This window comes from Heterocephalus glaber, unplaced genomic scaffold, assembly GCF_053883595.1.
Source record: "Heterocephalus glaber isolate CG9 unplaced genomic scaffold, H.glaber_assembly_v1.0 deba00001733, whole genome shotgun sequence".
In the NCBI taxonomy this organism is placed as follows: Eukaryota; Metazoa; Chordata; class Mammalia; order Rodentia; family Bathyergidae; genus Heterocephalus; species Heterocephalus glaber.
The window spans coordinates 16383915-16398178 of NW_028258444.1; positions in this window are offsets into that span (position 1 = coordinate 16383915).

A 14264-nucleotide genomic window follows, 5' to 3' on the forward strand; every position below is an offset into this window, starting at 1 on the left:
GGGCACACATATGAAGCCAAGGAGGCCTTCTGTGGCGCAATTTGAGCCATAAATCAATATAGGGAAATTGATCTGGATGATCCCATCCAGGGGCAGTGACTGTTAGCCCGATGGACCAGACGAGACCCTCACCTAGGGATCTCTCAGTTGGCCAAGCTAGGCAAAGCGTGGACCATTCTAACTCAAAGAAGGCTCTAAGTTTTGGGGTTTCATCTTAATACCATAATTTCCAGTAAAACCTTTCTTAAAGTTCTTAAGCATGCATTTCAAAACAGTAGGACGAGATGTTTCTGTCCCCACGATCGGCCGATCAGAGTGTTGGTGTGTATGGGTACCCTTGTAAGGAGACACAAGACAAAAATGGGGGATCACTTGCTGGCCTGCCTGGCTGGGGACGTCTCGGGCTTCTCAGCCATTTTAAGGTCCCTTCAGGCTAAGGTGGGCTGTCGCCTAAGCTCACCATTGTGCCTTTGTTAAACGAGACCATACACAAATCCTATGACTCGGGGAGGAGTCTTTAAGTGCAAGCGCTTCCTCCCTCTGTCTTGTTCTGCAGCTCATTTCACACTCTCCTATCCAGAACTCTTTCACTCACACATTTATTCAGAAGTTACCACATTCTCTCCCAGCAACCCCCTAACCGTAACCAAAACAAATGAAAGAAGCTACCTCCCCAAATGGCAAAGCACAAGGGGTGATCAGGCCCCTGTGCTGTATTTGCCCAAAGTTACAGAATACAAATTCACAAGGCCAAACCAAAAGTTAATGACTAGGGGGTTTCCCGGGGATTCTCACCCAGCAAAGGAAAGAGACAGACGAGACACCAAGAACAGCAGTCCTCTTTCTGTAGTCTCTTCTGGTTCATGCGATCCTCCGCCTGGTGAGCAGATCTCTGTGTCCTGTTGGGGAGCCTAGGAAATTAGTCCCAGGGGTGCGCCTTTCCTTTCAAGGACACAGAGAGCCGCTCCCTCCGGTGGGGTTCGGGCAATTCCCAAAAGGGTTATTTCATTCCCGATTCCCGGCCAACGCACCAAATGTTACAGAAATCTCCGAAAGAAATACACAGAGACACAGAATTTGGATAAAATAATAAAATTTCTTCTTGTGCGCAGGCGGAAACACCAGAAACCAGTCTGGTCAGTGTCCGCCTGTGTTATTTCTTTTTTGAATGTTTGTTAGAATCCATTAATGAAGTCATGAGGTCCAGGGATTTCCTTTGTTAGATTTTTTTATTATTGACTCAATATCCTTTTTTTCTTCTTCTTGTTTGTTTGTTTGTCTTGGTTTTTTGAGACAGGGTCTCAATATGTAGTTCAGGCTGTCCTTGAACTCACTATGTCACCCAGGCTGGCCTCGGACTCAAGGTGATCCTCCTGCCTCAGCCTCCCAAATGTTGGGATTACAGGTGTGTGCTACCATGCCTCAACATCCTTACTAATTATAAGTCTATTCAGACTTTCTATTTCTTTATGATTTAGACTTCTTAGGGTGTATGTTTTTAAGAATTTATCCACTTATGTAGGTTAGCAAAATTTTTTAACATGTAATTGTTCATAGTCTTCTCTTAATCCTTTTTATTTCTGTAAAATCAGTAGTAATGTCTTCACTTTCATTTCTGAGTGTAGTAGTATGATTCTCTTTTTGATCATTTAGCTAAAGATTTATAAATTTTTTATCTTTAAAAAATAATTTTTGTTTTCATTGATTTTTTTCTCTATTGTTTTTCTAATTTCCACTTCATTTATCTCTAGTTAATTTTTACTACTTCCTTCTGCTACCTTTAAGTCTAGTTTGTTCTTTCTGCATTCCTTAAATTGTAAAGTTATGTTATTGATTTGTGGTCTTTCTTATTTTTCAATTTATAGCTATAATTTTCCTCTTAGTGTATGTATTGCTTCCATTTCATCCCAGAGTTTTTATTTTGTTTTGTTTCATTTTTCAGTACTAGATACTGAACCCAGAGCCTTTGCACTGAGTTATATCCCTCGCCCTGTTTAAGTTTTCTGGAATGTCTCCTGAAAAGCTCATGTGTTCAGAGGTGGGGCTTTTGGAAGACAGTTGGACCATGGGGGTACCATAGCTGACTTGCCATTAAGAAGTGGGGTCCGATTAAAGGAGGCCAGTTCCTGGGGGCGTGGCCTGGAAGGGGAACTCTCCCTCCCCCACTCCTCCTCTCACTGTTACCTGGCCGTGGTGATGTGAGCAGCTTTCCTCTGCCAGACCTTTCTGCCACGCTGTTTCTGTCTGGAGCCAGCCAACTGTGGACTGAAATTTCTAAAAACCATGAGCCTTCCTTTAAGTTGTGGGTGGTGTCAAATATTCCATCTTGGTGATAAGAAAGTGACTAAAACATAGGGTATCACTCAGTCACCAGATTGCCAAGGCTGGGCTCAAACTTGGCAATCCTTGCCTACCTACTAGCTGAGATTTCTGTGTGCACCACCATGCCCAGCTTTCTGTAAGTTTTGAGATGTTGTGTTTCTATTTTCATTCGTCTCTTAGTATTTTCTGCATTCCTTCATGATTTCTTCTTTGCTGTATTGGTTGTTTAAAAGTGTAAAAATTCTACAATTTTGCGAATTTTTCAGTTCCTTCTGTTACTGATTCTAACTTTGTCCCATTACTGTAGGAGAAGATACTTTGTATGATATCTATCTTTTTAAATCTACTGAGACTTAGTTTGTGGCCTAACATGTGATCTGTCCTGGAAAATGTCCCATCTACACTTGAGAAAAATGTGTGCACTGTTATTCTTGGGTAGAGTGTTCTGCACAAGTCTGTTAGATCTGGTTGACTTATTATGCTTTTTAAGTCTATTTCCTTATCTTTTGAATTGTTCTATCCATTATGACACTGAAATATTGAAGTTTTCAACTATAATTGTAGTGCCATTCCTCCCTTCAGGTCTGTCAGTTTTGCATCATTATTTTGGTGGTCTGCCATTAAAATTTATAGTTGTATCTTCTTACCATATAGAATCTTTTATTAACAAATTATGTCCTTTTTCTTTTGTAAACTTTTTTTATTTAAAGTCCGTTATCTGGCATTAGTTTAGCCACTCCTCCTCCCTTTTGGTTACTACCTTCATAGATTATCTTTTCTATCCTTTTACTTTCAGTCTACGTATGTCTTGGGTCTAAAGTAAGTCTCTTGTAGAGAGCATATATAGTTGTGCATGTTTTTATTTTAATCCATTCTTCCCATTTCTACCTTATATTTGGAAAGCTTAACTCAGTAGTATTTAAAGTAATTACTGATACAAAGAGACTTCTTCTATCATTCTGAATGGACCATATTTTCCTGTTTCTTTGTATGCTTTATGATATTTTGTTGAAAATTAGACATTTGAATCAAATAATGTGGTAAGTCTAGAAATCCCGTTTTCCTTCTTTTCCAGGATTTGCCATCTTTGTTATTGTTTACTTATTTATATATTTTAATCATTGTAGTGCCTTCATCAAGGCCTACCCTGAAGTACAAACTCAGACCTTGTCACACCTTTCCTTCAGACTGTGCCTTTCCTTAGGCATGCATACTCATTTTCTAATTTTCCCCATATATTGCTTCTGAATGTACTAGCCTTTGAATGTGTGGTTTCCAGAAAGAGAAGGAGCAAAAAAAGCAAAGCAGAGAAAGGGCTCTAGTCTTTTAAATCTCTGCCACTGGAAGAGGAGGGACTTGCAACAACAAAGACAGGTGCAACAACAATGGCTGTCTTCCTCTTTGTCTGCACCTCTGTGGTCAGAAGCATCAATCAGCTACCAAAGCACAGATCCCTCATATTTGGAGGATAGAGTGCTTTGGGCTCTCCCTTAGCTGTGTGTAAACTGCTCCAGGAACACACATACAACTGTCTGCCATTGAGGGGCGGGGAAGTGAGTCGCTGCTACTGTCCAAAGGACTGAAATTAACTCCCATTGCCTATCCAGTCCTTCCCATAGAAGTAGCAAGCTTTCAGTAGAGTCCAGAGTTCCACAATACTTGATTGGGAAGATGCTGTTGGTGCAATGATTATCTAGGTGGGAGAGTGGTTCCTGGTGCTTCCTACTTGGCTGTCTTCCCAGAATCATCTCAGTTTTTCTCTATTGTTGGGCATTTTTCATAGTTTACATTAACGCTGTGAGGAACATCTTTGTGTCATACATCTTTGTACGTATCTTACATTGTTCTTAGCACTTCTTCCTAAATCATTTCACATACCTTCCGATGGTTTATAATCATGCCCATTTTACTGTCCCCTTAATCTTCACTGGGTTTTATCCTACAGAAACAGCTCTTCTAATTCTCTATTTTTTAGCATTGTGCTTAATGAATATTTATTGTATGCAGAGACGACAAGATTTTTAAGAAGGATTTAGAAGAGAACTATACATATTAATAAGACATAGTAAGTACCCCCCCTAAAGAAAGAAGACAGATATAGGAACAATTACACAAAGGACTCAAATAGGAAGAAGTGCTGAGAGAAGACTTAGGAGAGAAGGAAGCAGCCTCAGAGTTTCAAAGTGAGATCTAGTATTTCTTAAAGCACGATTTTAAATCTACTCCAGGAAATTAGTCTTGTATAAATCCTTCTAGCTGGTTGCCATAGAAACCAAATAAACAAAATTAAGTCCTGTGCTAAATGAGATTAAATAAGCTTTAGCTGGAGGCTTGGAGGGTTCTTCTGTGATAAGAATTCTAACCCTGCTGTCACTGGCTCCAGGAGCCCTGGTGAACTGATCAGAGCACACTCTTGCATCTTTCATGGGTCTCATCTATGCTCTTTAGAGAGATTTGGGGCTGGTGGTGTCCAATTAAATTTAATGCTTGTGTGTATCAGTAGCAAGATAACATTAATATTATGGCTTCTTTGTAATTGAACAATTTGAATCTTTATTTTTGCCATCTTGTTGAGGAAGATGCTTATACAGAGTTGATTCAATTAGTTAAAATATAAATATTACTCAATATCTCAGACATTTTATTTACATGTGTCTAAAATATACATTTTGAAAACTCCATTTACATAGATTATCTGAATGCCTTGTGTATGGCAGACACTAAATATTTTGCTATAAATTTTCAAATCTCCAGCTGGGATTGTTTCTTCATTTTGATCTACTGGCATCTTCTAAGCCAAATTTGGTTTCTAATAAGATGACTTTCTCCCCCTCTTTGGGCCTTCAACATACAGTATAGAACCAACCTCTCCAGGGGAATATTGTATCTCATTTAGCAAAACATTATCCCATTTCCCCGTAGTATATTGTTCCACGTAGTACTGCTTATGATTGCAAAGATAAAACCATTTTATAACCAATAGTGAATGATTGATGGACACTTTTACTAGAATTACTTTTTATTTTTGTCAGCTTTATGAAGATTTTCACCTTTTCATGTGCATATTTTCTAAGAGCATGTGTTTATCAAGCAAACATTCTAAAAACTCATGTGATACATAATGTGTAACAACTCCAGAGAGAAAACAGATCAGTTATTGTCAGTTTCAATAATTTTTCTAGTGAAATGATTCACATTGCCAAAAAGTTTCATTCTGCATTTACTTGTTCTGGTGCTTACGTACATAGGCTTCTGTGACTAACTCTGTGATTTTTTTTATTACCACCTAAAGTTGGACAAAAGGTAACTGAATTGTGTTCTCACGAGACTTGACTTCTCCATTTTAAAAATTAATTTTATCAGTACATTTTAGGTATACATAATGATCACAGTCATCATAGGCAATTTATACCTGCACACGATATATCTTGATTCTTTTTACCCAGTCCCCTCCTCTCTCTTCAACCCCTCTCCACCTCCCTATTTACAAAAGGTTTTTTCCCATTGTTTCCCTCCTATTCTCTTGTCTTCCTTTTCCCTTCCTACCCTTCCCACTCCCCCCTCCCTTGTTCCCCTTCCCATTTGAACATTTTCTTCCTACTTCCCAATATCTGTCATCCAGTTTGGTACTTATTTGTGCCTTCTGTTTCTCACACAAGAGAAACAATGTGATATTTAAACATGTGTGTCCAGTTTATTTCACTTAAAAGTATGGCCTCAAGGTGCCTCCATTTACCTAGAAATGTCTCAAATTTATCTTTCTGTATGGCAGAGTAGTACTTCATTGCATATAAAAACCATACATCCCTTTCATCCAATGATGGGCATCTGGGCTGTTTCCAAGATTTAGGTATTACAAATTGTGCTGCTGTAAACATGGGTGTGCAGATATTGGTGTGGTAAGTGTGAGACCAAAGTGAACCTAAGAAAGGCCATCTTGGCCTGTAAATAAACTCCCTGCATACCCCTCCCCTTATAGAGTGCGGGAATTCCCAAGATAGCCACTTGGCTCTGCTTCTGTAAACATGCTTTATCACTCCCTGGGAACAGATGGTGCCCAGTGCCTCCCTGTAACCACTGAGCCCTATAGCCACAGAAGGCCCTATCTTGGCAAGATAGGTGGGATGAAAAAAAACTGGGTTTTGAAAGATATTTCACAGCTGGCTGAAGGACATAGTGGCCTCTCCCTGAACTTCTTTGTTTGAGTTACCTATAAACCTGTACTGTCCCCTGCTTTGGGGCTTCACTTCGCTTAGGGAGTGGAGTCCACGTGCTTGAATAAACTCCTTTCAGTTTAACTTTGTTGTTATTCCCAGTGTTTGGTGATTTATCGGCTTGCTTGTTACAACAGTAAGATGCTTTTAACTCTTTTGGGAAAATATCAAGAAGAGGAAGAGCTGGGCCAAATAGAACCTCTAGTTTTAGTTTTTTGAGAAATCTCTCAAAAAGCTGATTTCCACAGTGGTTGCACCATTGTACTCCCACCAGCAATGGAGAAGGGTTCTTTTTTCTCCACATCCCCTCCAGAATTTATCATTGGTTGATTTCTTGATAGTAGCCATTCTTTCTGGAGTGAGATGACCAGTGATGTTGAACATTTTTTCATATATTTATTTGCTTTTTGTATTTCTTCATCTGAGCAGTGTCTTTTCATTTCAGATGCCCATTTTTGGATTAGATCTTTGAATGGGGGGGTCTCTTTTTTGAGTTCTATATATTCTAGATATTAGTCCTTTGTCTAAAGAATTGTAGGGAACAGGGAAAGGGAATGTTACTAGGACCTTTGCAGTAAGTCCTAGTCTCCTCTGAGCCATGGCAGCACAAGGCGAATTAACTTATTATACAGGAAAGGTAGAAAAAATGAGACTTTGAGAAGAAGCTGAGCTTTGGGCCAGATTACTGCTGCTCTGGGCAGCAAAGATGAAAGCCCAGACCTTGCTGCACCTTTTATTCAGTACATTGGAAGAAACAAATGTAATAAATGACTTGCAGAGAGTTCAGTACATTGGGATAAACAAAGTATAACAAATGACTGGGGGGCAGCGGAAATCCAAGAACAAGAAGGAACTGAGTAGATGAAGATTTTGTTCCTCCCAGAATGTCTTTAGCTGGTGTAATCTTGTCCTGGAGCATCACAGCATCACCGGATCATTGAGGTCTCAGTTGTGACCAGAGGCCAAAATGGAATTATGTCTCAAAATGCCATAGCTGGCCTATAGCCAGGAGAACTAGGATTTTTCCCTAAAATTATGTAGCATTGCTTCTGACAAGGAATAGCTGGTAAAAAATTTTTCCCATTCTATAGGTTGTCTCTTCACTCTGTTGGTGATTTCCTTTGCTGTGCAAAAGCTTTTTAATATGATAAGATCCCAGTTATTGATTCTTTGTAATATTTCCTGTGTGATCAAGCAGGGTTTTCTTCATAAAGTCTTTGCCTACACCTATGTCTTCAAGAGTTTTACCTATTTTATCTTCTAGCAGATTAAGTATTTCTGTTTTAATGTTTAGATCTTTGATCCATTTCTATTTTAGTTTAGTACACAGTGAGAGATACGAGTCTGGGTTTAATCTTTGATATGTGGAAAGCCAGTTTTCCCAGCATGATTTATTAAAGAGGTTATCTTTCTTCCAGTGAAAGTGTTTGACCCTTTTGTCAAAGATAAGGTTTGTAGTTGTTTCTGCATCTTCTATTCTGTTCCACCGATTTTCAGGTCTGTTTTTTGTTTTTGTTTTTGCCAGTACCATGCTGTTTTTATCACAGTAGATTTGTAGTATAATTTCAAGTTGGGGAATATGATGCTCCCTGCCCTCCCTTTGTTTGTCCAGAATTGCTTTTGCTAGTCTAGATCTCTTCTGGTTCCAAATGAATTTTAGAAGTGTTTTCTCCAGTTCCATGAGGCATACCATCCCTTGTTCTTGGATAAACGAACCAATATAGTGAAAATGTCCATACTTCCAAAACTGTTACACAAACTTAATGCAATCCTGATCAAAATACCAATAGCATACCTCACAGAACTATGACTTATTCCATTTTTAAAGATGGAATTTGGGATGTCTCAGGATAATCTTTTGGAGCAAGTTATGTGCACATTATGCTGTTACTTAGGAAAGTCTTCAGGGGTTACTGTGGCATAATGTACAAACTGGTCATCTACCCAAATGAAAAGGATAATGTGCACTATTCATTCAATTTTATACTAGCAAATAAAATTACAAATTTAATGGCAAAGTGAATTATATAGCAACAGTTATACATATTAAAAATTACTATTTTTTTGAATTTTTAATATTGTTTATAAAAAAGCATCAAAATTTTCAACACCAACAAATTTTTTTTTCTTTTTCTTTTTCTTTTTTTTTTTTTTGTTCCAGGGATTAAACTCAGGACCTTGTGTACTTACTTGTGAGGCAGGCATGGTACACCAACTGATTTTTGGTTTATAAAGTCTAAAACAGAACAACAGAAATATATTACTATATGAACTACAATAAAAATACCAATAGACCTCTCCAACAAAGATAGTCTTTACTTCAATTATCACACCTAAGGCAGTCTTCACACATGACAACAGCACCTTCCACACACATGTATCACTTACATTGATAGCACGTGTGTTTTGCTTTCCTTTTTTTTTTTTGTAGGACATATTTGACATCTTGTTGGTCTTGCTATTTTGTCAGGAGGTTCTTCTTATCATATACAAGGTGTAGTTAACAGGAACATAAAATATTATCAGTAAAATAAAGTGTTAAATTCTTTTTTTTTGTTTTTGTTTTTGTTTTGGTACTGGGGATCGAACTCAGGACCTTGCAATTGCGAGGCAGGTAGCCGAACCACTGAGCTAAATCCCCGGCCCCTTAAATTCTTAATATGTATTCCACATTTAGAATAAACATGAACATTTTCACATCAGCTGTGTACTTTCTTACAAAACCTAAAAGATAACATCAGAAGTACATTCCTAGATGAACTACAGTGAAAATACCAATTGAACTTTACAACAAAAATAAGCTTTGCTTCAATTCTCATACCTAAGGCAGTCTTCACACATGACAACTGCATGTTCCATGCACACATGTGGCTTTCACTGACAGCACATGTGCTTAGCTTTCCTTTCCTGTGTGGCAGGTCATTCTTGTCACCTCTCATCTTACTCTTTTGTCAGGAGCTTCTTACTACATTGTACAATGTGCACTTCACAGGAAAATAAGGTATCAGTAAAACAAAATATCAAATATGTATTGAGTGCTTAGAATAGCCATTAGCATTTTCACATCAGCTGTTTACTTGCTTACAAAACCTAAAAGATAACATCAGAAATAAAAACCTGTGTGAATTACAATGTAAATATAAACAAAAGTCTACCACAGAAATAATCTTTGCTTCAATTGTCATACCCAAGGCAGTCTTCACACATGAAAACTCCATGTTCCATGCACAAGTATCGCTTACACTGATAGTTTCGTTTTCCTGTCTTTTTTCATAGAACACAGTTGATATTTTTTTGGTTTTCTGTTGTTGTAGTAGGTCTTTGTGGTGTTACATATGCTTGTTCACTTGTCAGCTCATCAGTGTGCTCCACAATTTTTTGGCATAGATCCCTGGGCAGAAACATTTTCTTCTTCTTGGATTGTAAATGACCTCTTATGAGTTCCAGTCCCAATCCTCTAAGAAAATTTCTCCATGATATTTTGCTCTTGTTATTTTCTTTATAAACTATCAAACTATTTATGCCACATGTTTAGGATTGAGTGAAACACAACCATTGGCCAACACTTTGTGTTTTGAGTAACATCATAGTTCCTGCATAACTCATCAACAACTTCTACTTCACCTTTAGTTTTGTTGTAAAAAGTTACTGACTCAGGCCTCAGTTTTGTTGAGGTTTTAGTACAGTTAGAAACAAATGAGCTGAGTCACTCCCTTTCCTTCTCTTCCCTTCATTCAACTGTAAATGCCACATCACCCTAATGATTATCCATGCTTCCATAATCCTAAAACAGGGAAGTTGTGTGAGCCACTTCCCATCTCTCCATTCAACCATAAGCACAATACCACCCTAATGATTACTCAGGCTTAAGCTTAGGAGAGCATGAAGATTGCTGACACCAGTAAAGAGAGATAGTGCATGATTTTGGCCCATTGAACTATAACTGTTTCCTTGCCAGTATTTCCATCATGGTGTACTGTTGACAGCAGTACCAATTCATTTTTCTTTGGCATACATGAGGCCAATGTTATATCTTTCTGAAATCCAAAGATTGTACTATATAATTTTCTGTTTTGAAATTACATTTCATTGATTATTTCTGCTTTGTTCTTGTGCACAGTTCCTACACTGGTCAACTTGTGCTGTGTTAGCAAATGTAACATCAATTGGAAACTGGTAAACCAACTGTCGATTACCACATTCTTATTAGTTTGGAAGCAAAAAGTCTGTTCACAGCATCATTCCATTATTTATTATATGAATAAAGACCTGGTGTCTGAGTTTCAGGATAAATTTCTAAATTGAAAGTATTATGTGTCTTTGCATCTATGAGGTCATGTATTTTTATACTATATTTTGAAGCTTTTTTGGCATATACTGCCTAAAGCTACAGCAACCACAAAATGGTGCAAAATGTTCATCAATAGTCATGTATTCAGATGTTGTGTAAATTGCTCAACATTTTTAAACAAAATTCTCAAACACTGAGTGGATAGCAGTCAGATTATCAGTTCTTTTTCTTTCTTGGTGGGCTGTTTTGTCGTCAAACCTCAGGTAATTTAAGGAAACCAAATCTCAGTATCATTGTTAGCCTACAAACCTCAAGCTCACATCCACTGATTCTCCATAAGTCTTTTACATTCCTGCAATTACCATTAGAAAGCCTTGCTAAGTAGACCAGACTGATGAATGCTTTCAGTTCAGCTAGTGAGATATCATAATAAACACATTTTTTAGTATGGCTACTGGAGCACACTGAACATTTTACTTGTATTTCATTATTTCTGTTATTTCACGACATCTTTGAATGATAGTGCTGGCATTTCATCCAATAGGTTTCACCCCTGCCAAGATCACTATATTTTTGGACCTAGTTCTAACGTTAGATTATTCCATTTGATTGTGTGACTATTTTGTACCATTTTAACTAGTCAAACATGTACTAACATTGCTGTTTTCTTTGTCATCTGAATCAGGGAGGTCTTCATTACCTGTCTACATGGGTCAATTCTTGCTCTATTTCACTGTCACAGGAACTTTGGCTCACATGGCCAGTGTCAAAGTCATCATCATCATTATCCATGCACGAGTCAATTGATTTTTTCACTTTTGACCTCTTCCAAAATGTGCAAATTCATTTTTTCATGTGCTATTATACTGAATCAGGCTACTTCTATTTCTGCTTTGGAGCTTTTGATTCATCTGCCATTTATCTGTCAAGTGGGTGAATACACAGATGTGTTCCTTGTTTCCCTAGGGCAGCTACTGTGAGCCACACCCAGATTCCATTATGGTAAATTAGACGTTTACAGAACCAACCCAAGAATGGAATGGGTATATTTTACCCCTGTGCCTAGAGAAATCAATCCTGAGGGGCTGTGCAGAGTACATAGCTGGGGGCAGGGGATTCTGAGCCTCTCTCCATGCCAAGCTCTTGGGCTCCGGAGACCTCATGCCCACAGGTCTGGCTCGCTTGCCTACAAGGCTGGGGTCACAGGGAGGCTTGACCGGGCAGCCTACGAGGGTGGTACAAAAGTACACATTAAAAATCATTACTGTAGCATGATTTCTTTCGATTACATCTGAGAACTTTTCTTTCCTCTTACCGCAAATGATTTCATCATCTCCCCAAACAGACATACACAAAGACATTCACACACTAGCATGGTTCCTAACAGCCCAAGGCTCTGTCTCTGGGTCAACCTAACCACTTTTGTATTCCAGCCTGGGAAATCTCAAGGCTGCCAGAAGATTTTAATCCTTGTCCCAGCCAACACTTGCAGGTAGGACTGATGTCTAGAGTCTCTGTGGGAGGATAGGAGCCCAACTTTGACAAGTGCCTATTAACAAACCCACCTGGTCACATCCACCAAACTCCCTGCCTCATTTTTGTAAGTTTCCACTTCCTGACTCTCCTTGAGCCTCCTCTCCTTTCTCTTCTGTCTTGTTTTATTCTTGCTTTAAAATAGACAGTTACCTCTATGCAGATTGGACTTGAGCTCATTTTTAATACTGAAGCCTATTTTTTCTGTGTAGTAGTTACTGAATAAAGTGTATCTTTACTACTTCTGACAAGTTCCAGCTGTGTGTGTGTGTGTGTGTGTGTGTACTTGTTTGACACAGCCAAGCAAAAACTTTAAACCAATTAAAAGATAAATGCATAGAAACTTAGCTTACCTCAAAAACTTATCAACAGCAGTGGTCTATGAATTAAGTACAATGTAGTTGAATGGCAACTGGCCATAGTCAGTTGTTAGTGATTTATTATATGATCTATTAAGAGAACTTGAAATTAATGTTCTGCTTATCTTTTTTTTTTTTTTTTTTTTTTTGGTACCGGGGATCGAACTCGGGTCCTTGCACTTGCAGGGCAGGCGCGCAAAACCACTGAGCTAAATCTCCAGCCCCTGTTCTGCTCATCTTAATCATCCCTACTATGAAATTAAAGAATCTAAGAGAGAGCTGGGGATTTAGCTCATTGGTTCCACTGCCTGCCTTGAAAGTACAAGGTTCTGAATTAGATCCCCAGTTCCAAAAACAAGAATCTTAAGAGAGAAGTGAGGAGAAAAATTATTTTTCCATCTACTCATCTTAAGTTCATTGGCTGGAGCCTGCAGATCAAAGATATATTAACAAGAAACAAGAAATTTTTAGTTACACAGATCCCTACATACTTACAGGAGTTCACAGAGAAAATGTGCCCAATGAGGCTCCCAAGTGATTGAGACTCAGACACACTTAGGCTAAAAAGAAAACTGGCTTGAGGATTCTGGGTGGAGGTGGCAAGTTATGGGAAGGCCAGGAGGAAAGTAAGGGAGTCTGAGGTTACCAGCACCTTCTCTGCTGCTGACAGTTACGGAGGTTCCCATTCACCGTGAAGGACTGAGAGATGTGGAGAGATTGACATTTCCTTTATAAAAGAAAAACCTGTGTTCTGTTTTTAGCGCTTTCCTTGGTGGTTCTCAATGGCCTTTCACTAAATGAGTCCATTTGCCACAAAGGTATAGGTGTGGTACACTCTGTCACCCTTCAAAGAGGCTTGTATTTCTGTTAGGTTTTTCAGGGGGTGGGTGCTGGGTCTCCCTGCAAACCACTTGGAAGATGAGGTGTGAACTGAAGTAGCCCTTCAGATGGCTTTCTACAGACCCCCTTAGATAATCAGAGCCAACCATGCCCTTACCTGTGGCTGGGCTGGTGAGATGGGAGCTGCACCTCACTGAAGGTGCCTGAGGAAGAACTCAACTATTTTTACATCCTGAACATGGACAGGGATGCAAGTGCACTCAGTTGTGCTGGCAGCTATCTTGTGACAATGGGGAGAACCAGCTTTAGGATGAAGTTAGTGCCATAAAACAACAGCGTAGAAAACCAAGGAATTAGCTGAGCTCCAAGAATCAGTCAACCCTCCAGCCTGTCCCTGTTAAAATTACATAGACAGTGGATTCCCTAATTATTTATGTTTTAAATTGGCATTCTATTACTAAAAGCCAAAAACAGTTTAGTTAGGGCAGGAGTCCACATGGCATTCTGTAAGGTTTCCTTTCTAGCAGCAGCACCCACAAGGGGGAGTGTATGCCCTCCGGGGAGTGAAGATGGACCCTAGAGCTCAGGGCCCCCTCTGGGCCAGTCTAGAGCAGCAGCTCAGCAGCAAAAGGCAGTCTCCTGAGACCCAGCTTGACCAGCTGCAGGAGAAACAGAAACAAGGAGGAGATGGAAGTTTTCCATCTT